Source organism: Tenrec ecaudatus, chromosome X (genome assembly GCF_050624435.1).
Source record: "Tenrec ecaudatus isolate mTenEca1 chromosome X, mTenEca1.hap1, whole genome shotgun sequence".
In the NCBI taxonomy this organism is placed as follows: Eukaryota; Metazoa; Chordata; class Mammalia; order Afrosoricida; family Tenrecidae; genus Tenrec; species Tenrec ecaudatus.
The window spans coordinates 97,596,535-97,620,559 of NC_134548.1; the positions used below are offsets into that span (position 1 = coordinate 97,596,535).

At 38.3% G+C, this 24,025-nt stretch overlaps 1 protein-coding gene and 1 pseudogene across 2 annotated transcripts in view; both read left to right on the forward strand.

The window, feature by feature from the left end:
* PCDH11X (protocadherin 11 X-linked) overlaps window positions 1-24,025 on the forward strand; it is a 955,366-nt gene that overhangs the window by 686,621 nt on the left and 244,720 nt on the right. The window lies entirely within an intron of this gene.
* LOC142434720 (iron-sulfur cluster assembly 1 homolog, mitochondrial pseudogene) lies at window positions 4,101-4,515 on the forward strand (annotated as a pseudogene).

A 24,025-nucleotide genomic window follows, 5' to 3' on the forward strand; every position in this document is an offset into this window, starting at 1 on the left:
TTTATTTGGCTTTTCCAGATTTTTGCACTTATTAATGTATCTGCAAGGCTGTCTAGATAAGATAGGTGGTATAAAAAATTCAGAGATGAAAAGAATGGGAATAATGGTTCTGGGGGGGATACGGGAGAAGAGGAGCTGGAAGAAAGGAATGGGGGGACCAACCCAGGGACAAGGAAACAACAAATGAACTAAAATTAATGGAGAGAAGGGTATAGGATGCCTAGTGGGGCTTAATCAAGGGCAATGTAGCAGCAAGGAAGTACTAAACCCGAATGAACGACAAACGTGATGGTGGAACAAGAGGAAAATGAAAGGAAATAGCGAAAAGGACCAGGGGCAAAGGACATTTACAAAGGCCTAAATACAGGCATGTATCTATGTAAATGTATATATAATGAGAGTGGGATAGAACTATATAATCATATCTATATGTTAAGAATTAAGGTTGCCGGAGGAATATACAAAGAGACTGGACCATATGCCGGCCCCATCCAGAATTAGCCTGACCCCCACAATCAAAGGGAGTCCCACAGATAATGAAAATAGTTCATCTGGTGTGGGAAAGGAACTGACCTACCACACCACACCCAGAAGGAAGCTGAAGCAAAGGAAGGAGGAAGAACGGAGCAGAGCACACCTGGGCCCACCAAGCTCAGAGGACGATAGCCCGGCTCAAAGGGCCCATTGTACAGAGAGGACCATACAGCCAGCCCCACGGCGAGAAGCGACATCCTGCACTGACCCATGGCCCTACACGGGACAGCACCTGAGACACAGTGGGGGATGTGCGACTGAGCTGACCTCACCACACTGAGGCAAACACTAGGGGCATGCAATGGAGCAGCGGGGGAAGCACAGCAAGGAGGTCCCGAGGGAGGATAAAGGATGGACTTTGGGGCCAGGACGTGGCACCCCACAAGACTCATCCAGAAAACACTCCTAAAGGCCAACAAACAGACCTCTAACTACTAACAGAATTTTTTTTGCTGTCTTTTTGTTTTGTTTTGTTTTTTTCTCTCTTAAAAAAAAGAATTAAGGTTGCACATGGACATTGGGTCTCAACTCAAGCACTCCCTCAACACAAGAACACTTTGTTCTAACAATCCGGCATTCTGTGATGCTCCCCTTCCTGACAAGATCACTGAAGCAAAGTGGGTGCATAAGCAAATGTGGTGAAGAAAGCTGATAGTGCCTGATTATCAGAAGATATAGGGTCTGGGGTCTTAAAAGATTAAAGATAAACAAGTGGCCATCTAGCTGAGAAGTAATTAAGCCCACATAGAAAAAGCACACTAGCCTGTGTTATCATTAGTTGTTGATGGGATCAGATATCAGACATCAAAGAACCCCCAAAACCAAAATCATTGGATGTGAATGAGGGGGAAAGCAGAGTGGAGACCCAAAGCCCATCAGTAGTCAATTGGACATCCCCTTACAGAAGGGTTACAAGGAAGAGGTGAGCTAGTCATTGTACAGTATAGCACTGACGAAACACAACCTTTCTCTAGTTCTTCAGTGCCCCTCCCCCTACATCATAACCCCAATTTTACCTTACAAATCTGACTAGACCAGAACATATTTACATATAAGAGCTCGCAATGAAGGGAATTCAGGATAGATCAACCCCTTAGGGCCAACAATGAGAGTAGAGATACCAGGAGGATTAGGGGAGGAGGGCAGGGAAAATCGATCACAGGGATCAATCTACAACCAGCTCCCAGGGAGATGAATAACAGAAAAGTGGTGAGGGGCAAAGGAGGATGATGTGAGATATGAAAATAATAATCTATAACTTATCAAGTGTTCGTGAAAGAGGGCAGGCAGGGGAGAGAGGGGCAAGAGACAGGGAGCTGATATCAGGGGCTCAAATGGGAAGGGCATGTGTTGAAAATAATGATGGCAGCATTTGTGCAATGTGCTTGACACACTGGATGTATGTATCGATTGTGATAAGAGATGTAAGAGCTCCCAATAAAAGTATTTTTTTAAAAAACCTGGTGAGCTGAACAAAGTAGAATTTATAAATATTATTAATAAATGTGTGAAATCACAATAGAACCAACCAAAATAAGAAAGATCATTACACAAAATTATGAAGATCTAGAAGAAATAGTTATTTCTAGGAATGTATTTCCTACCTACTCAGTATCGATTGATGTAGGAATCCTTAACACCTTAACAGATATATTAGACAAGAAGAAATTGATCCGTCATTTAAAAAAAAAAACTCTCAACTTTTCAAAAGGCCAGGACCAAATGGTTTTGCTAGGGAATTTCACCAAATATTTAGAGAAGAGTTGACACTAACTTTACACAAAATATTCCAGTTGATCAACAAAATAACATACTGGTAAACTAACATTATGAAGCAAGAATAACCATTATAAACAAAACAAGGCAGAGAATGCTAGAATATAAAACAATATCTCTTATAAACAGAGATGCCAAAATTTTCAACAAAATTCTAGCTAAAAAAATTCAACAAAATATTAAAAAATTAATACATCATGATCAAGTGATATTTATAAAAAACACATCAGTGTAATCCACCATGTAAATTGAAAAATCACATGGTTATATCAATCAATGCAGAAAAGATATTCAATAAAATTAAACACCAATTATTGATTAAAAAAACACTAATTAAAATAGAAAACGATGGGAAATTACTATTTTCAGTCAGCATAGTACCTTCCAATGTTTTCCATGTTATGAGGGGTTTTACAAATTCAACATATTCTTTAATGTTCTGTATCATTCCATTATGTGAATATCCCAAAGTATACCCATTCTTTCATTTATGCACATTTACCTTGTTTCAGTCTTTTTGCTATTATGAATAGTGCTGTGTTGAAGATATACATATTCATGTCATAGCTTATTTCTCTAGGTTATATACTCAGTACAGGAATTGCTGGATCATAAGGTATTTATATTGCTACATTTTTTAGGAAACCACAAATTGTTTTCCTCCAGGACTATAGATCCTGCTCACCTTTCAACTTTTGAACTAACCTTACCTCTGTGACTCAATTTTCAGCCAAATAATTGATAGGCCTACAATTTGAACAATCACATAGTGTGGTACTCACACCTTGTAATACTCAATCATGTAAGATTAAAAGGACAGCATTACTGAAGGCAAAAGTAAAAGGGTTAGAAAAGAACGAGGAATAAAATAGCACATAGATTAAGTGAAATAAGTGATGGTACATTGAGGAGATTGCAGTGGATGAATAGAAAGAAAATAATTATGAATTGTTGGACATAAACTGATGCTCTACTTTTTAAGCCTTCACTCCATTCACAATAAAATTATTTAAAATAAATAAATGGGAGAAATTATGAAGTAAAAGAGCTGAATGGAAGATAGCATATGCAAACTCAAGAAGACCAGATAAAGTGTTACAGTGAAATATGTAAAGCCCTAGCATCAGATAAAACAAAAAGAAAGAACATGCCAGGCAATTCTTAAGCTGAAAGAAATAAAAACATTTAGTATTCTGGAGGAAGAAAAGTTCCCAAATTTGAATATAATTTATAGAGCCTCATTTGTTAAGTCTTAAACAGAACTAAGAAAAGACAAAGACAACTCATCAACAAAGGAGAACATCATCATGAGGCCATAATTATCTCTAAGTATTCCTAGTCACTTAGCCATTTGAATAGAATATGGAGAACAAAGGAAATTGCCACGAAATACTTATTTGTTTGTTCTCTGCTGGAGGATCGGATGCACAAGACCATGGTCAGCCACAGCACAATGGCAATAGCAACAAAGAAAGCAACGACCACCATGATGACATTGCTGAGGAGCAATTAGTGAAGAGATAAACAGATATCTCTGAAAGAGTCTGCAATTGGCAACTAGACTGAAGCACCTGGAACAAAGGACACTGGAAATGCTTGCAATGCTTTCCATCGGATAGTTAGATTGCTGAGAATGAAAGTTTAAGAAGTTTATAAGCAAAGTTTGTATGTTAAAAACTTGCTTTGAGGCAGGCCGTGCACTGGAGCTTGTGGCGTCAGTGCATGCGGCCGTGTCCATGGAGAGAGGTTGAGCACTTCGATCTCCAGCCAGGGGCACCAGGGTCACAAAGATGTTGGCTTCATTAGTCTGAGCCACTGTCCCTGCTGTGAGCAAGAGGAAACTGCAGGCCACCTGGACCGCCCTCACCCTGACACCTTCAGCAGTACACAAGATTAAACAGCTGCTTAAAGATACGTCTGAACATGTAGGTTTGAAAGTGGGGCTTCAAACCAGGAATTCCAATGTCCCTTCTAATACTTTAGAATATACAAAGACCAAAGGAGATTCTGATGAAGAAATGGTTGCAGACGGGGTCCAAGTGTTCATCGGAAAAGGAAGCACAGCTAACACTTTTAGGAATTGAAATGGATGGTGTAGAAGATGAATTATCCAGGGAGTTTGTGTTCAATAACCCAAACATCAAAGGACCGTGTGGCTGTGGGGAGAGCTTTCATATCAGAAACCTCAGGACTCTGCTGCTGTGAATCCAGGCATGCTCAGCAGAGAAGGAAATCAAGTGACTGTCGCAAGTGCAGATTCACAATGTCTGGCTGCCTTACAAGAAAAATAAAAGTAATGCATTTGAAAATGAAGCCAGTGTGTCGAATTCAAGAAGAGGTACTTGCAAGTTTAAGGGACAGAGAATGAGAAGTCATTGCTCTCTTTGGATCATTTTTCTGTTCTGTAAAGGAAAGGGAAAAAATCCTACCCTTAAAAAAAACTTGTTTTGAGGCATAAAAATCCCATTATCTTTGTTTAAGATGAAAACATTATCACTGATTATACTTGTGGAGTCTGAACAGCTACAATAAACAGTAAAATTGGATTGGGTGGGAATACATTTAGAAATTATTAGGTACTTTTCCAGACATTATGATTGTAGCATATTTTCAGTTAGTGTGTGGAGGTTCATGTGTAATTTATAATAGGGAAAATTTATATTTTTAGAATGGATACTTGTATACCTTCTATGTTAGTCTGGGTTGACTAGAGAAGCAAATCAGAAGACATTCTTATGTGCATTCATAAGTGTATAAGAAAGAACTTTATAGATAAGAGCAGTTGCATATTGAGAAAACATTCCAGCCCAGTCCAGATCAAGTCCATAGGTCCTATATTAGCACGTATGTCTGATACCAATCTATAAAATCTTCTTCAGACTCACGAAACACGGACAAAGACACCTAATGAAGGAAGATCACATGCCAGTGGGTGGAAAGTCTTGTGGATCCAGTGGGGTTGTAAGAGGAAGGTTTGGAATCACTGGATTAGAGGGTTGTTTTTAATAATTTAAAAGGCACTTCAAATATTTTGATAGGACTGTCAGAAATGGTGTTAAGAGTTAGAATACTAGGTTTGTGGTTTATAAGTTGGTCCTCCAAAAATTGGTGATAAGCATTGTATATATATATATTTCAATTAATAAATCTTTTTATTGGGGCTCATACAACTCTTATCATAATCCATACATATATCAGTTGAGCAAAGCACCCTTATACATTCGTTGCCCTCATCATTCCCAAAATTCACTTTCCACTTGGGTTCCTGGAATCAGCTCGATTTCCTTTTTCCCCTTCCTCCTCCCTCCCTGCTCCCCCCTTCTCCCTGGTCCCTTAATAGTTTATAAATAATAATTTTATCTGATCTTACACTGCCCGGCATCTCCCCTCACCCACCTTTCCATTACCCATCTCCCAGAGAGGAGGTTACACATAGATCCCCAAGATCGGTTTTCCCTTTCTACACCCCCTTCCCTCCCGGTGTCGCCACTTCCACCGCTGGTGTTGAGGGGTGGTCTGTCCTAGATTCCCTGTGTTTCCAGATCCCTACTGCACTGCTGTACATCCTCTGGTATAACCAGGTCTGCAAGGTAGAATAGGGGTCATGATAATTGGGAAGGGAGGAAGAGTTCAGGAACTAGAGGAAGGTTTTGAGTTTCATTGCTGCTACATTGAACCTTGAGTGACTCATCTCCTCCCCACTACCCCTCTGCAAGGGATGTACAGCTGTCTAGAGATGGGCATTGTGTCCCCATCACGCACTCCCCCTCATTCACGGTGATGTGATTCCCACCACCCCACCCCCCGCCTTTGTTGTTTGAGACCTGGTCTCCTCTGCCCTTCACGATCACCTATGTTGGTGTGCTGCTTCCGTGTGGGCTTGGTTGCTTCTGGGCTAGATGGCTGCTTGTTTGTTTTCAAGACTTTAAGTCCCCAGACGCTATATCTCTTAGTAGTCGGGCACCATCAGCCTTCTTCACCACACTTGCTTATGCACACCTTCGTCTTCAGCATTTATGTGAGGAAAGTGATCACCCAATGATTGTTTTTGTTCCTTGGTGTCTGCTACATGGTCCATTCAGCATCGTATATTCGCTTAGGCTGAGTGCTTCTTCTCTGTGGGCTTTGTTGCTTCTGAGCTAGATGGCCGCTTGTTTGCCTTCAAGCCTTTAAGACCCCAGACGCTATATCTTTTTGATAGCCGGGCATCAGCTTTCTTCACCATGTTTGCTTACATACACGTCTGTCTTCAGTGATCATTTCAGGAAGGTGGGTATCATGCAATGACCATTTAGCAGGGCGAGGTATTGGGGGATTATGCATGAGGAGGCCCAATGTCCATCTGCTACCCTACTACTGAACCTATAAATATATGCATATAAATCTATTGCCCCCATAATCATAAATATATTTACATATGTACATGTCTGTATTTAGGCTTCTCTGTATGCACTTTGCCTCCTACTCCTTTCCTCTATTTCCTTTCACTTTCCTCCCGACCCATTACCATGTTTAGCCTTCATTCTGGTTTCAGTAATTCCTCCCAGTTACCTTGCCCTTGGTCACTCCCTACCAGTCCTCCCCTCCCCTCCCTCTTCTGGTTTTGAACCACTCACTGTTCCCTTGTCCCTGTATTGGCTGACACTCCCTCCCTTCCCCTACCTCCCATGCTCTCATGTCCCTCCAGGAACGTTGGTCCCGTTATTTTCTTCTCTCACTGTTTGTCCAGCCTATCTTGTCTAGGTGGACCTGCAGATATAGTAATATGTGCATACAAATGCAGATGACTTTGACAGCACCCAAGTGGCACATATGAACATGGCTTCGACAGCAGCAACACCGACACGCTGATAATAAGAAAAGCCACTAACATACAAAATTTACAAGGTATAAACAAAACAAAACAAAAAGATAGCAAAAAAAATTGCTAGTAGTTCAAGGTCTGTTTGTTGGCCTTGAGGAGGGTTTTCCAGATGAAACTTGTGTGGTGCCACGTCCTGGCCCCAAAGTCCATGATTTATCCTCCCTCGGGATCTTATTGCTCTGTTTCCCCCGCTGCTCCCTTGCACGCCCCCAGTGATTGCCTCAGTGTGGTGGGGTCAGCTCAGTCACACATCCCCCACTGTGTCTCAAGTGCTGTCCCGTGTACGGCCATGTGTTGGTGCAGGATGTCGCAACTCGCAGTATGGCCAGCTGTATGGTCCTCTCTGTACGATGGGCCCTTCGGGCTGGGCTATCGTCCTGTGGGCTTGGTGGGCCCAGATGTACTCCACTACGTCCTTTCTCCTTCCTTTGTTTCAACTTCCTTCTGGATGTGGTGTGGTGGGTCAGTTCCTTTCCCACACCAGACAATCTATTTTCATTTTCTGTGGTATTCCCTTTGAATGTAGGGGTCAGGCTAATTCTGGTTTGGGCCAGCGTATGGTCCAGCCTCTTTGTATAGTCCTCAGTACTTTACGTTGCCCTCCTTGTTTGGTGTGTCGTGGTGGGGTCCGTATGCATGTTCCAGTTCTGTGGGGACACAACCAAATACTCTCCCCTGTGTATATTTTAAACTCAAGGATAATTGATGAACAGTTTGAATCTTCAATTTCAAAAATTGGGTTTTTGCTTTCAAAGACTCTTATAATGACATGATGTCCCATTGTTTTAGTTGAACTCTGCTATAATATTAGGTATGCCAGTCATATATCTGTTTGGATTTAGATAGATTTGTTCTAGTTAAGCTATAAGTGTCAATGTCCAAGCTTCTTTTGATTTTTTAATGTTCTAAAATAAAAAGATTACATTGGGCACATCAGCTGTAAAAAAATTCTTTAGTGTGTAAAAAACACACGTAAAATTTTCTTTGATGACCTAAGCCATGGTGTTTTGAATTGCTTAAGATATATTTGAAAATTGGACAATAATCAAGAAAGATAAAAGAAGAATTCTGTTATTCTACATCTGGTCTCACTATCATCAAGTTGACTCTGATTCATAACAACCCTTTAAGACAGAATAGAAATGCCCCAGTGGTTTTCCAACACTGTAACTCTTGACAGGAGTGGAAAACCTCATCTTTCTTCTGAACTGTACCTTCTGGTTTTGAACTTCTTGCTTTATAGTTAGCAGCCCAAGTAACATATTATGCCATCAGGGCTCCAGTGGAAAATTTTGAAATTTACCATGGAGTGCTGGAAGAAGTAAAGGCAGAGGGCTCCTTAGAGGCCAGGTTGGCGAGACATTATCTCAAGTACTTTGGACATCTTGTCAGGAGACACCAGTCCCTGCTGGGAAGAGGATTTTTTGGTGGAGTAACATTTCTTAATAAGGCTCTTGTTCCCAATTCTCTGTAACTTCTCCCAAATGATTGAGTGGGGCTATGCAAACAGGCCATATGCAACGTTAATAGAGGGCACTGGTTCTTTTTCAATACTACCTTCCTGGCTGTAAAGACGAGCCATCTGTGAAGCAGTAGAGACAATTGGAGGACTTTGGAAGAGTACGTTTAAGGTCTCTCTCTAAAGTGGTAGAGGCTGCTGACTGCAGATGCATCACAGAGTGTGGCATGGAGACTCAGAGGAACAGTATCCAGACAATGGGGTATCTTCTCTTTGGCTGAAAAATACTATGGAACTATGGGACAAGGTGATAGGTGGGCTGACTTTCTGGCCCATAAAGGCCAAAGAACAAGGGATCATGTGGCTAAAATACTGAGACCCAGAGAGATACTTGGCTGCTGATCAAGGAGACCAATAAATGTTCTTACTTCTTGCTAATCCTGACTTATGATAACCTACTAACTTTCCTAATAAACCTTCTTAGTTTTGAGTATAGTCGATGAGTTCCATGTAGCCATTGAAACAAATTATTGGATTAGCCTTAGAGAGCTAGGAATCTAAGACGGAGGGTCTATAGTTTAACAGCTGCTCCAAAAGAAGCTCAGGAACCTCGGCCATAGAGGAAGAGCTGTGAATGACTTCTGCCGCAGCCTCCATGTCCCACATGTGTACCAGTACCCTTTCCAGTGCAAGTCTTGGCTATTCCAGTGTGCGAGAATGTAGAGGTCCACAGCCACCCTTGCGTCCTTCTGTACCACTACAGCTATTTGTGGGCTTTTCTCTGTAGGATTTTCTCAAAATCCCCCTCAGTAGCCGCTTTTGCACAAAGAGCTGCACTGAAGCTACAGTGATGGGGGAGGGTCTGGCAGGAGTCATTCTAAAGTACTTGCTACTCCAGCATCAAGCCAGATAGACCTGAGTAGCTCTGCTGTCCTACAGCTGGGCAGGGAGAGGAAACCCAAGCGAATGCACAAAACAGATAGTAGATTTTCAGTATGGTTATAAATGCAAAATGATAACAAAGTGGTCAATAACTGAGGAGTAGGTACAAGACCAACTTCCACAATTTCTTGTTGAGCAATTAGCGAACATTATATTTTTCAGTTCAACTTGTTTGTTCCATTTCATTTGTTTGTCTTATATGTTTCTAAATTAATACATATATATAATGATTTGGAGATAGCCTTGTGTTACTTAGAGACAGAAATCATCGCGCCTACTATTGCTGTTCAAAAGATACTTGCCTCCTTGCAAGCCTATTGAGGACTTAAGCATTTTATGAGTTAAAGGTAACATTTACGTACAACTCCCATCTGTATGCTGATGAAATATATCATTATTTCATTAGATTTCATTGGTAAGGGGGGAGAGGACAGATGTAGTTAAAAACAAAGTTGATTATATACTGCTTTTTCTTTAAATATAAAATGAAGGACTTGCTGCAGTCAGCACAAGTCTACTAATCATGTTTACTGATTGCGTTTTTGTAAGAAGACAAAGTTCAGGTAAAAGAAAGTAAGAAATACTCTTCTGGGCACACAGTCTCTCATTGGGAGCAATTAGGGCCTCTATTGATATAACAAAAAGCAACTTTTCAATAATGCCATGGATTTTGTTATATTTTTGGAATGATCCTTAAAGAAAGTTCTCAAGAGCCCATGTTAATGTTACATTAAAGACATCATGGATCTGACATGCCCTCAAATTTAAATCACTTTGGTATATCTAAAATCCGTTGAAACAATATTTTTGAGAACAATTACACATAGGGTATTCTCCAAGGACTCATTTTGTTCTCAGATCCTTAATATGATCACAACATGCTGCATACTTTACAGCGTTTCATCTTTATTTATCTATCTATCTATCTATCTATCTATCTATCTATTTATTTATTTATTTATTTTAGCATTTGGGAGTCAATTTATTAAAAAGGCAAAAGGCAATTACACAAAGGGCTTGAGGTTCGGCTTGTTGCCATCAGAATGGAGCCAAGGGTACAGTGTCATGGTAACACCATGGCACTGATATAGAGAATCACGGGATAGATCTGAGTGCCCAAGTCCAAAAGCGTTGGTGTGGCTTCGTGACATAGGCGAAGCTTCCTAATCAAGGACTTTCGTCTCCAGAGACAGCAGCCTTGGGAAGCCGGCGGTTGTCTAGACTGGGTACCCTTTGTGCCGGGGTGCCATCCAGCAGCATCTGGGATTCCAGCGTTCCGGTCCTGGCCTTTGACTGAGCAGCAGGGCGTCAGTGACTCTGGTGAGGGCGTGGACACAGTGGTGGCGAGCTCCCATGGGGCAGCTTGCTCTTCAGCAGGGGTCCCATGGGCTGGGTGCTGCGTGCGTGGTCCAGGCCCTCTTCTCTAGATGTTTGAGACCCTCGTTTCGTTGCTCTTTGCTCTCTGTCCCATTGTGATCGCACCCTGCAGGGCGTGGACACTGGTTTGCGATCCAGTTCTGGGATGCGCTGAGGGTGAGATGGTGCCACCCTCTCCTGGCCTTCACATTGGGAGTCACAGAGCATCTGGGATCTTGATAGGATTTTATAGCACGATTTTGGATTACCCTCAAAGCCTACACTACTAAAGAAAGCAATGCAAAGCTCCTCATAGTTTTGTTGTTTTGGTTACTGGATTGTTTTTAATTTGTGTCTTTAACGTGTTGTGGCTTTAATTCAAGTATGTGTGTTCATACCCCATGGTGGTATTCGCTTCATAAACTGCTAATGATTTTAAGCCTTGGAAAAGTTTCTGTGTTCAGGTAATATTTTGTAATCTTTATTTTATATGCATGAGATGATAAATCTTAAACTAGCAATAGTTCCTAATTTTAATACAAAAATAGAATCATTTCCCCCTTGAGATTATCCACTTTTCTCTCCTGAGATTATCCCTTACTTCTGATGTCACTACTATTTGTAGGGATGACCACAAATGACATTTCAACGGAATTTTTGAAAACATAGTAATGTGCCTTAAAACTCATAATCTGTAGTTTTTCTCCTTTAATGCTTATTTACTTTCACCCAAACCACAGTAAAAAAAACCAAAACGAACAAAAAAATAACTTAATGTGGAAAAGGTAAAAAAAAAACACAAAGATGAATACTTTGAACTAGAAGAATAAAGAAGAGAAAAATAAAATCTAAAATATACCAAAAGATAATCCAGCTATGACATTCATTTCCATATTTCAAATGCTAATTGAGAATTAATTTTCCTCCTGAACTTCTAGATAACTTTTTCCAACCTAAAACTTTATCCATGGAAGAGATGCCATGATGATGAATATTTTAATAACTTATTTTATACATATTTTATACAATGCAGTATGGATTTAAATTAAACCAGATTGAAAATCAAATATACAAGGTTTTAATAGATTCTAATTAAAGGCAAATGGTGCACTGAAATCCTGGAAATCTTGCCACAATGCCTCTTTAGTTACTGATAATATAGTATTCAGAATAAAGAAGTGCATTTGAAGAAATGGTAAACCATAAATCAAAGTATTATAAGCTCATATTTATCCAATATAAGAGAAATATTGCATACTCAAAGTTTTAGGCAGAAGATTACCATTTGTCTTGAGATAACAAACCTCTTTCATATGACACAATTTTTCCTTAGTTTGATATGAGCTTAAATGAGTATAAATTGTTAATTTTGACTTATACCTTCCATTTCAAAATCTAAAAAACTCCTTGATATTTTATATTAAAATACCATAATTTGCTGTTGTGTGTATGAGTAGAGTACCTGAATATCTTTTTATATTTGTAGGCAGGGATATGAGTCAGGCATTTACTTAGTATTTGTTAATATGAATTTATAGGTCACTTCATGGATTTTTCCCTTGAGTTTTAAAGTAAATCTCTTTTGGTTGCTAAATCAAGTTATAAATACCTCATTTAGTCTACTACTACATTACAGTAACTCACACAAAGGAAATAGCTGCTTTCCCATATTTTTACTTCTAGTTTCATTTTCCGCCACTGACTGCTGATTATAAGTACTATTAGTGAAACAGAAATCAGTATGGAACATTCAAGATGCTATTCAAATAAAGTTCTTATTTCAGCATTTAGCTTCCCAAAAGGCTTTTAATCAAAGTTATGAGAATGTCCATAAACTTTCTGCTGAATATTTAACAAGCTGGAGGTCACTGCAAATGTGTCTTATCAAGGGCAAGTAAAATGAGATTGCAATCAGGAAAATACAAGACTAGATGATAAGCAAAGCTTTGTTACTTAGATAAAAATCTAAGGACGACAATAAAATTAAAGTGACTGACATTTCCAAATTTCTTTCATAGTGTTTAATTTTCTATGTTTGATCTACAATTTTCCAACATGATAAATAGGACTGGGTAATTCATTTGATCTGTCACTAGCTTGTCTTTAAGATGATGATTAGAATTAATTCTGTGCAATAGTGATCCTTCTGGGATTTAAGAAGTGTTCACTAAAGCTTCACTGCTTAACATGAAAAAGCATACTTTCCTTTGATTAAAAAATTCACCAATACATTGTGATAATTGTCTTTTCCAATTACCATAACTATATAAACGCATATGACAAAAATCTAACAAAGCTCTCTTCCACTCACAGAAAAAAAATTCTAAAAGAAAATAAGAGAGTTGAAAATTGTTACATATTAAATATATTCTTGTAAAATACAATGCCATTAAATGCCATTAAAGTGTTTTGTCTACTGCAATTTATAAGGGATAAAAACCAGAAATGAATACTTTGAAGTTTGCAAGCTTTCAGTTGATTTGAGAGGAGGCTTTGAATGGTGTGAATGGTTAAGCACTAGGTTGCTAACTGGAAGACTGACAGTTGAAGTCCATCCAGAGGTTCTTTAGAAGAAACACTTGATGATTTCCTTCATAAAAATCTCCTTCATGAAAACCATTTGGAGTACGGTTTGACTCTGACAAATATGGGTTGACCGGGAATGCAGATCTACAAGATAGCAAATGTTGGTTTAGTTTGGTAACAAATTATGGTCCTATATGTCATATATCTATTGTAAATGAATGACTTTTCAGTCTGTGTTAAATTGTGTGTTTATACGGAGATTGATTCTTTAGCTAGTTCACCATGAATAATGAAATGTTCGATGATCTGGCTATTTCTTCTATTAATGCATGAAATGCCTATACAACAGCTTCACCATAACTTCAAGTTCGTATAAAGCCTCCAGTGAATCCTCTCTGACCAATGACCAAGGATGTGGATAGCCATGCTTTCAGCCAGAATGTACTGTGAAGTGGATTGCTGCAGTTAAACTAAGATGTAATGCCTTTTCCCTTGTTCTCCCTTTTAACCCCTTTACATTTTGATCAGGTTGTCAAGATTTTCTGCTTCCTATGTTGTACTTTGTTATTGCTGTTTTTGTGGAGGTGTGTTTTTCTGTATATGGAATCTAGGATAAGTAGGTAACCTAGAAAGACAGTAACTGGATCAATGTTTTCTTATGGTTATGGCAGGGGTAGGTTGTGAGGACATGGGGAACTAATAATAATGAATACCAGAAAGAAGAAAATGTTCCAAAATTGATTGTGGTGATACTTTAACAACTCTTTTTAATATGATTAAACTACTGAGATATATATCTCTATATATATATCTATATATATATATAATTTTATGTTCTTGTTTTTTTACATGTGGCAATATTCCTTTCTAAAAGATTTTGTTATGAGAATAAATATATGGGTGCAAATAGATTGTAATTTACTGTTGCCCAGCTTGTTTATTCTTTGGTGGCCTTCACATAATGGAAATATTCTCTAAGCAGGGTTTAAGTAGAACTGTGAGTCTGTAAGGAGTTCTGGTGGTATCGTGGATTGAATATGGAGCAACTAACTACAAAGTTGGTGGTTAAACTCACCAGCTGCTCCATAGGTAAAAGATGAGACATTTAGCTTCAGTAAAGAGTTACTGTTGGAGAAATCCCACACAGGTTCTCTATTAGTGGGAATTGACTTGGTAGCAGTGGGTGTTTAAAAATCTGCTCCTTTGATTATTATTCTTGTATACTAGGGATTTTTTTTTGGTTGTAACCTTTATGGGAACACATGGGCAGGTCTTTTCTTCCTGTGAATGGCTGCTGCATTAGACCTTCTCTTAAGAGCTAAGCGCATAATCGTCACAATACCATGGCTTTAGAAACCTTATAAGGCAGTTCCATACAACCCTATAGGATCACCCTGAGTTGGCTTGGACTGGATGACTCAAAACCACAACAAATATCAATAAAAAACAGTTGTTGAATCAGATGCAAGGCTTCAACACACTCCCCAGAATAATGCACATAATGTAATATTTTACATAAAATTTCTTTAAGCCTGTGAACCCATTGGGAAACAAGTTGTCTTTAATAAGAACAAGAAATGTACTAGCAATTCACCTACTTTATTGCCTTGTTGCCTTTACAGACTAGTCAATTTAGTTAGCAATGTGGTATATCGGATTCTTTTTTAGAATTGAATTGATGTTCAATTAAATAAAGTAAATTAGTAAACTTTATTTTTATATAGGCAGTGTTAGTTGTATTTTAAAACTAATTTTAGTGGCTATTCTGTACTTACTATGTACTTAATATTACAAAGAACATTCTTTCAGTTCTTAAAATAAAGAATAAAATAAAATAACCTATTATATCATAAAGCCTGTCAATTTTAGAAGAAAAGTAATACATATAAATGGCAAAAATATAAAGTGAACTGTAAGAAATGAAGTGAAACGTCAATGTCTCTTTCAGTACTTGTTTCCTTATTGATGATTACCTCTTAATGCATATATATAACTTCTATTAAAATTGTCTTGTTTTTTTAACATAAAAATATCTACATATCAGAATATAAAACAAGCAGCATCTAAGTAAGGTAGCAACTGAGTCTACATACAAGAAACATGCCAGTCTGTGTGATTCAAATATTATAAATAACAAAATCCAAATCCATGGTATCAGGGTTTAAATTTTAAAAACCTAGTTTGTGCAATGTAATGGATGCCACTGGAAGACCAAGTTTCATTAGCATGATCCCCATGAGAATTAAGCCTCTGACCATAGTCCAGAGGTGTAAATAGCTTTGTTGTCAGATAGAGAGCATTATAAAGTCCATTATTGTTAAAGCAGATATGTTCAAATATATGGCCTTATCATTTGGTATCATTTTTGACACATTTTAAATTGGTTCCAGTTTTTACAATATATCTTTTTGGCTTTCTTTTCATATGAGATTTCACTCTGCTTTATTTCATCATTGTTTTATTTCTCGTTTTTTGTCTCTTGGATTTGTTTTTTTATGCTTTTTCTATATGAGATATCCAGGATAGGTAAATCTATAGAGTTAGTAACTGGATTAATAATTACCTACCAGAGCTTCAGGCATGATTCAGAAGAAGATGTGGAACAAGGTATCTCACTGCTGATGTCAGATGAATCTTGGCTGAAAAAAAAAGATACCAGAAATATGTTTACTTTTGTTTTATTGACTATGCCAAAGTATTAAACACACTGCCTCTTTTTCTATGTACAAGTTCAACATGAACACAATGAAGTGTTCTGGAGTTACCATTCTTCTCCAGGCTATCTATAGTTTGTTATTATCCACATTTGACTGCACTTGCATTGTCAATAAAAAACAAATATAAACATCTTTCTGGTATTCTCTGCTTTCAGCCAACAATCATGATGCATAAATAATGATATCCCTTGTTCCAGGTCCTCAGAGGTTCAGGCTAGATCAGAGGCACTTGTGGAAACAGAACAAGGGAATAATGTAAGGTACAAAATCATTAGCGGTGTGCATCGGGATTCTAGTCAATATGTATGTTGAACAAATAATCAGAGAAGCTGGACTATATGATGAAGAATGTTACATCAAGTTTGGAGGAAGGCTTTTGAATAACTTTTGATATACAGATGATACAACCTTGTTTATTTTGAGGACTAAAGTCTGTCTGACACAAGTCATAGTGTTGTCAATCACCTTTTATGCATGTGAAAGTTGTATGTTGATATGGAAGACCAAAGAAGAATCAATGCATTTGAATTGTGGTGCTGGTGAAGAAAATTAAAAGTACACTGGACTGTCAAAAAAACCAACAAATCTGGCTTGGAAGAAGTATTGCTAGAATGCTCCTTAGATGCAAGGATGGCTAGACGTGGTGTCATGTACCTTGGACATGTTGTCAGGAGAGACCAGCCTATGAAGAAGGACATATGCTTCGTAAAATAGGAGAATACCCTATAAAAATAATTCACCAGGACCAAGTGGGATTTATACCAAGGGTGCAGGAATGGTTCGACATACAAAAGGCCATTAGTATTATATGCCACTTTGACATGGAAAATTATAAGAACCACATGATAATATTGAAAGATGCAGACAAAGCATTCAACAACATCAAACTTCCATTCCTGTGTAAGACACACAAGAAGATAGGAATGGAAGGAAAATTCCTCAATATTATACAAGCTATATATGAAAACACAACAGTCAACGTGGTAAGCAATGGAGAAAAGACAAAAACAATTCCACTGAAAAAGAGGACCAGACAAGGATGCCCTTGCCTCCCCTTCCTAATTAACATCACACTGGAGGGCCTAGCTAACAACATAAGATACAAGACATCAAAGGTATTCATCTGGGGAAGGCAGAGGCGAAACTATGTTTATTCACAGATGATATGATTTTATATATCGAATATCCCCAAAACTTCACAAGTGGAATGTTGGAAGCGATAAAGGAATGTGGCAGAGTGGCAGGCTACAAGATAAACAAACAGAAGTTTGGTATACACATCAAACAAGAACACAGAAGCGGCAATTAAGTAAGTAGTACCCTTTACAATAGCCAAGTACAAACTGAAATAACTAGGGATATGCCTGATTAAAAAAAAGCAGATTTGTAAGAGGAACATCACAGAATGCTAGTATAAGAATCCAAGATTGACCTCAATTAATGGAAAAATATCCCATGGTCATGGATTGGAGGACTCAATATAGTAAATCTGTAGACTCTGCCCAAGACACTACATAAGTTTAATGTTATCCCCATAAGAATACCATCATCCTTTTTCAATGAATTGGAAAAACTGATTACTAAATTCATATGGAGGGGGAATACGCACAGAATTAGCAGAGAACTCCTCAAGAAGGACAAAGTGGGAGGGCTTGCTCTACCTGATTTAAGCACCAAATGGTCAAAACAGTGTGGCATTGGTATAATGACAGATGCTCAATGATCAATGGAAAATAACTGAAAACCCAGAAATAAAATCATCAACATGCAGACACCGGATCTTTGATAAGGGCCAAAAGTATATAAATGAGTAGCTGCTGCCCTCTTCAAAAAGTGGTACTGGAAAAAAATGGATATCTACCTGAAGAAAAATTAAGCAAGAACCTTAATTCATTCCATACACAAGAACAAACTCAAGGTGGACCCCAAACCTTGAGGTAAACCCCCAAAATCTTAGGACCATCAATGAGGGAATTGGGACAAACCTGAGAGCTTTGGCACAGGGTATGCATAGACTATGAGAATTAGGGAAGGATACAAATACAGAGGAGTCACAAATTGACAGTGGGATACACTGAAGATAAAACACCTGTGTACATCGAAAGAATTCACCAAGAGAGTACTAAGAGATCCCAGAGACTCGGAAAACATCTTTAGCAATGACACATCAGACAAAGGCTTAATTATTAAAATCTACAATATTTGCAAGCTGCTCACTAAGGAGGTGGGCAAGGACCTGAACAGAAGTTTCATAGGAGTAGAAATCCAAATGGCCAATAAAAATATGAGAAAATGTTCCCAGTCATTAGCCATAGAGAAATGCAAATTAAAACAACTATGAGATTCCACCTAATACCCTCAAAGATAACCCAATTAAAAAAATCAGAAAGTAACCAGTGTTAAAGGAGATGTGGGGAGATAGGAACTCTAGTCCACTGCTGGTGAACCTGTACAGTCATTAGTAAAATCAATATGGCCATATCTAAAACAGATGGAAATTGAGCTACCACGTGACCCAGCAATCCCCTTATTGGACATATAACCACAAGAGGCAAGAAACAAACCCCGGCCAGACTTCTGTGCTCCAGTGTTTGGAACAGCACAGTTCACAATTGCAATGAGTTGGAAACAACTCAAATTTCCATCAGCAGACAAATGGATCAAAAATCTGTAGTACATACATACATTGGATTACTACGCATCACCAAAAAAATAAACAGCAATGGATGCCCGAAGCACATTGCCACATGGGAAGAACTGGAGGAAATCATGCCAAGTGAATGGGGGTGGGTGGTGGCCATGGAGTAGAGACCCAATACCCATCTGTAGACAATTGGACATTCCCTTACAGAGGGGTCACAGGGAAGAGATGAGCCAGTCAGGGTGTAGTATAGCACCAATGAAACACACAACTTTCCTATAGTTCTTTAATGCTTCCTTTCCCCCACTATCATGACATCAATTCTACCTTAAATAGGATTAGACCAGAACATTTACACTGCCACATATAAGGCACACAACACAGGGAATCCAGGATAGATAAGCCCCTCAGGATCATCAAGGAAAGTAGAGATACCAGGAGGGGAGGGTGGATCAATCTATAACCCCCTCCCAGGGGTAAGAACAACAGAAAAGTAGGTAAGTGGTGATGGAGGATGATGTAAATATTAAAATAATTATCTATAACTTATCTAGAGTTCATGGGGGGGGCTGGTGGGGGAGAGAGGGGGAAGAAATTGGGAGTTGATATCAGGGGCTCAAGTGGAAAGAGAATGCTTTGAAAATGATGTTGGCAGCATATGTGGAAATGTGTTTGACACACTGGATGAATGTATGGATTGTGATAAGAGATGTAAGAACCCCCAATAAAGGTATTAAAAGAAAGTTATTAGATGTATTTTTCTAGTCAGCCCAAGACTTCAGATATCATCGGCAAATTAGAATGGGAAGGGTTACTCTCACTTCTAAACTATGGGTTGGTATTACTCACTCAAGTCTGGTAATACACAGGAATGGCTCACAGAATTTAGAGAAACTTCTGTACTTATGATTACACTGTCATTTTAAATTACCCAAATTAAGATCAGCATATGGAAGAGGTACATCTAGCTAGGCCTGGAGGGTTCCCAATGTAGAACTTCCATGTCTCGTGCAGAAAGCAGGTATCCTTCAATCAGGAAACTCATGGAAATTCAGTTTTTATTATTATTATTAATAATTTTAATTTTAGCAGTTTTATTGATATATAATTCACACGTTGTAAAATTAAATAGTTTAAACATATTAAAATAATTGTAAATCTTCATCAAAATAAATTTTAGAACATTTTCTTCTTTCTTGTGCTCATTATTATTAGCTCTTTATATCCCCCAAACCCCTGCCATAAATTTAAGAAAGTAATAATGTTTATGTCATCATAAGCTGGCACTCATGAGATGATATTGTAATATAAGTTCCTCTGACTATGCTATCATAACATAGATACCTCTGAGCATGTCACAATTAGGTGGTCAAAATTCTGTGGTATAATGTGGTGGACCTCTTTTGTCTGATTGCCTCCATACCAGAGTCATCTTACTGGAAGCACCTGTTATTTACAGGTGGTCTGAAATTTCAAGTAAGACTCTTAAACCATTAGGGAGATTCAAAGGTTGTTAAGATTATTCCCTAGGAATAAGCATCAAATACAAATTCTTTGGGTAAGGTTAAATTCTAAACCTGCACTCAGACAGTGTTTTTTTCTTGTTGTTGTTAACCCTTGTTATGGCTTGTAAATTTTTGTTAAAATCAGATATGTGATATTTGATAAAAATAAATTATATAATTGGGTCATTTTTATGAGATTTTATGTTCGTCTGGCTATACATAGGACTCTGTTTCATGTTCGCATTAGATGTAGATACTAGAGGCAAAAATCAACTATTATCTTCATTTTTGTTTCCTTTGTTGACTTTGGAATTCCATAAGTACTTTTTCTTAAAGAAAGTCTGTTTCTTGAATTTCTTGCAGTTATAATCCAGTGCTATTTTACTGAGCTTGACAGCATGATAGTAAGATGTTGAGGAGGGGAAGAATTCTACCATTTTTAAATCTTAATCTTTCGGTAGGGTTGTGTCTCTAGGCTGTGACTTTCATCTAGTTCTTTGGTGCTTCCTTCCCCCCACTATCATGACCTCAATTCTACCTTAAAAATAGGATTAGACAAGATCATGCTCACTGCTACAGATAAGAGCCCACAACACAGGGAATCCAGGATAGATAACCCCCCCCCCACTGAGGCAAAAGATGAGAGTAGAGATACCAGCAGGATTAAGGGAGGGTGGGGGGAGAAAGGGGAAATAGGTAAAAAGGATCAACCTATAACCCCCTCTAAGGAGGAGGAACAACAGAAAAGTGGGTGAGGGCGATGGAGGACAATGTAAAATATGAAAATAATAATCTATAAGTTATCAAGGGTTTGTGAGGGTGGGCAGGCGGGGGAGGACAGGGGAAGAAATGGGGAGCTGATATCAGGGTCTTAAGTGGGAAGAAAATGCTTTGAAAATGATGATGGCAACATATGTGGAAATGTACTTGACACATTGGATGAATGTATGGATTGTGATAAGACCTCCCAATAAAAGTATTTAATTAAAAAATATTTCAAGAGGTCTTCTGACCTCAGATCCTGTATTATACAGAAAAAGATCCTACATTCAAATATCATTGTCTTTGGAATCATTGCTAACCTATAAGACAAAGTAGATCTGCCCCTTTGAGTTAATGAAACTTCAAATCTTAGAGGAGTAGATAGCCTTATCTTTCTCGTGTGGAGATACTGGTGGGTTTGAACTGCCTGTGTTGTGATAATCAGCTCAATGTACAGCCCTTGTCTGTTCATTTGCTTGTTTGCTTGTTTTATGTTTACATAGGACAAAGACAAAGAAAAGATAAAAAACAAATCATTCGGATAAGGGAGACGGTCAGTAAAATCCACTGGTTACCAGCCAGTGTAGATAATCACAGAGAAAGAGTAAGAATCAGCTTAACTTTTATTAACAAATCCTGAAGTTCAACAAGATCATTTTCCGAGACAACCTTCCCTTTTCTCATAGGATTCGGCTGTTTATACTTGTCTTGGGGTCAATGCAGCATATTTTTTTCTAAAGCTTGGTTTAGTGGCACACTGGATTTCCATCACAACCATACCAAGGTAATTTCCTGAAGGTTTCATTGCCCATCTTTCTTCTGGCTAGGCACAGACATGCTGCCTGACGGCAAAACTTTTTTGCACCAATGGTTGGAAGAACATGATGGAGCTTGAATCTTTGTGGAGGATCAAAATGGATGTAGGGCAGTGATGGGACTCAGCAAGTTTGCACCACTGAGGGTAACACACTGTCATTCTTTTCAGCATTGTGCCATGCCCCAAATACTCATGAGATATTATGAGTGAGTTATGCAATTCCTGAAAGTGTTCAAAGCGCTAAGTAAGTGTCAGAATAATTGCTGTAAGTTCAGCAGAAGCGGATAAAAGATTTTTCAACGATGAAAATAATATGTTCAAGGACAAGAAGTCACCTGTTTCTAATATACCAAACAAAACGATTATTGTCTAATAGGGCTACCTTTAAAGGAATTAGATTCTACTCCTGCAGAGAAAAGATGGTCCAAGATAAATCACACAGCCAATAATGCTGGAACAAAAGTGAGGGGTATTGCGAGTGCTCCAATCAAGAAGCAACAAGAAAATATCTTAAATAACAGCTTTATTGCTTCTGTCTGCCATTATTTAATATTTTTCATTAATATTTTAAAACTGTCTTATAACAATTTACTTTTGTACACCTCTTTTATTGTTCTTACTTAAATATTAAGTGTATGAGATACTAAACTACCTTTTGGTTGATCTTGTTTTAATTGCTTTCAGATATCATTTTTTATGTCTAAAATGGTCATTAGCAGAGTGAACAGGTTGAAAATTATTTGAATCCTCCCACTGATGTAAGACTCCAGTTTATAAGCCACCAATATCACTGCAATTGAGTTGATTCAGATTCATAGTGACCCTATAGGACAGGATAGAACTGCCCCCATGGGTTTTCCCAACTGTAAATTTGGATGGATGTAGACAAACTCATCTTTCTCTAATGCACTGTCTGCTTGCCTTATGTGGTTAGCAGCCCAATGGGAAACCCACTATGCTATCAGCTGTCCTACTATGAACCATCTCATTATCATGGTCATCGAGTCAATATCGACTCATGGGACCGGGTAGAACTGCCCTTGAGAGTTGCTGAGAGTTTCATGCTTTATGTACTGAGAAAGCCACGTCTCTTTTCTTTAGGTAATCTTGCTGATTCGAACTGCTGACCTTGCAACTAGAAGCCCAATGTGTAATCCATTACACCACCAGGGCTACCATAAACCTAGCGCTTAGAATTTTAAAAAAATTATATAGCAGGACGTATGTCAAAGAAATGCCTAATGCAATGGTTAAGGCTGTTGTTTGGTGCCATCCATTTGGTTCAGATTCATAGTAACCGAGTGCACAATAGAATGAAACACGGCTGCGCCCTACAAATCCTCACACTTGTTGCTGAGTTGAGGCCTGTTGTTGCAGCCATTGTCAATGCATCTCAATGAGAGTCTTCCTTATGTTGTCGACCTACTTTACTAAGCATTATGTCCTTTTCCAAGGATTGGTCTCTCCTGATAAGGTGTCCAAAGTACTTGAGGCTGCCAACACTAATTGAAATGCATCAGTTCATTGATGGTCTTCTTTATTCATTGTCCAAATTTTACATGCATATAAAGCAAGTGAAAATGCCACACCTTAGTCCTCAAAGTGACATGCTTGCTCTTCAGCACTTTCAAGAGGTTTTGTATAGCAGATTTGGCTCATATGTCATTTTTTCAAGCCACTTTATTATGAACCAATCCAGACATCACACATTCCATCCTTCAATAATATCAAGCAGTGCTGCACCACTACTACCATAATCAGTTTCCAAACATCTTCTTCCTTCTTGAACTCTTTGATATTAGCTCCCCTTTCTCCCCTCGCCTTTACTGCTGAATCCCCAAGGAACCTTTTTTCTGATTATTGACTCTATAGATTCACCTATCCTGCCCTTCATATACTGAAAAACATAGAAAAATACACAACAGAATGTCAAGAAGGCTACCAACAATGACAAAATACAACAGAGATAAATCCCAATTAAAAAATAGAGAGAAAATATTAAAAACCAGATCAAGCACAAAGTGTATTAAAAGGGAGATCAAATGGCAAGGTTTTAACCATTCAAGTAGATTTACCATTTAATCCACTATAGTCATCTTTCAAATATTGTCTTTCCGATAACCAGG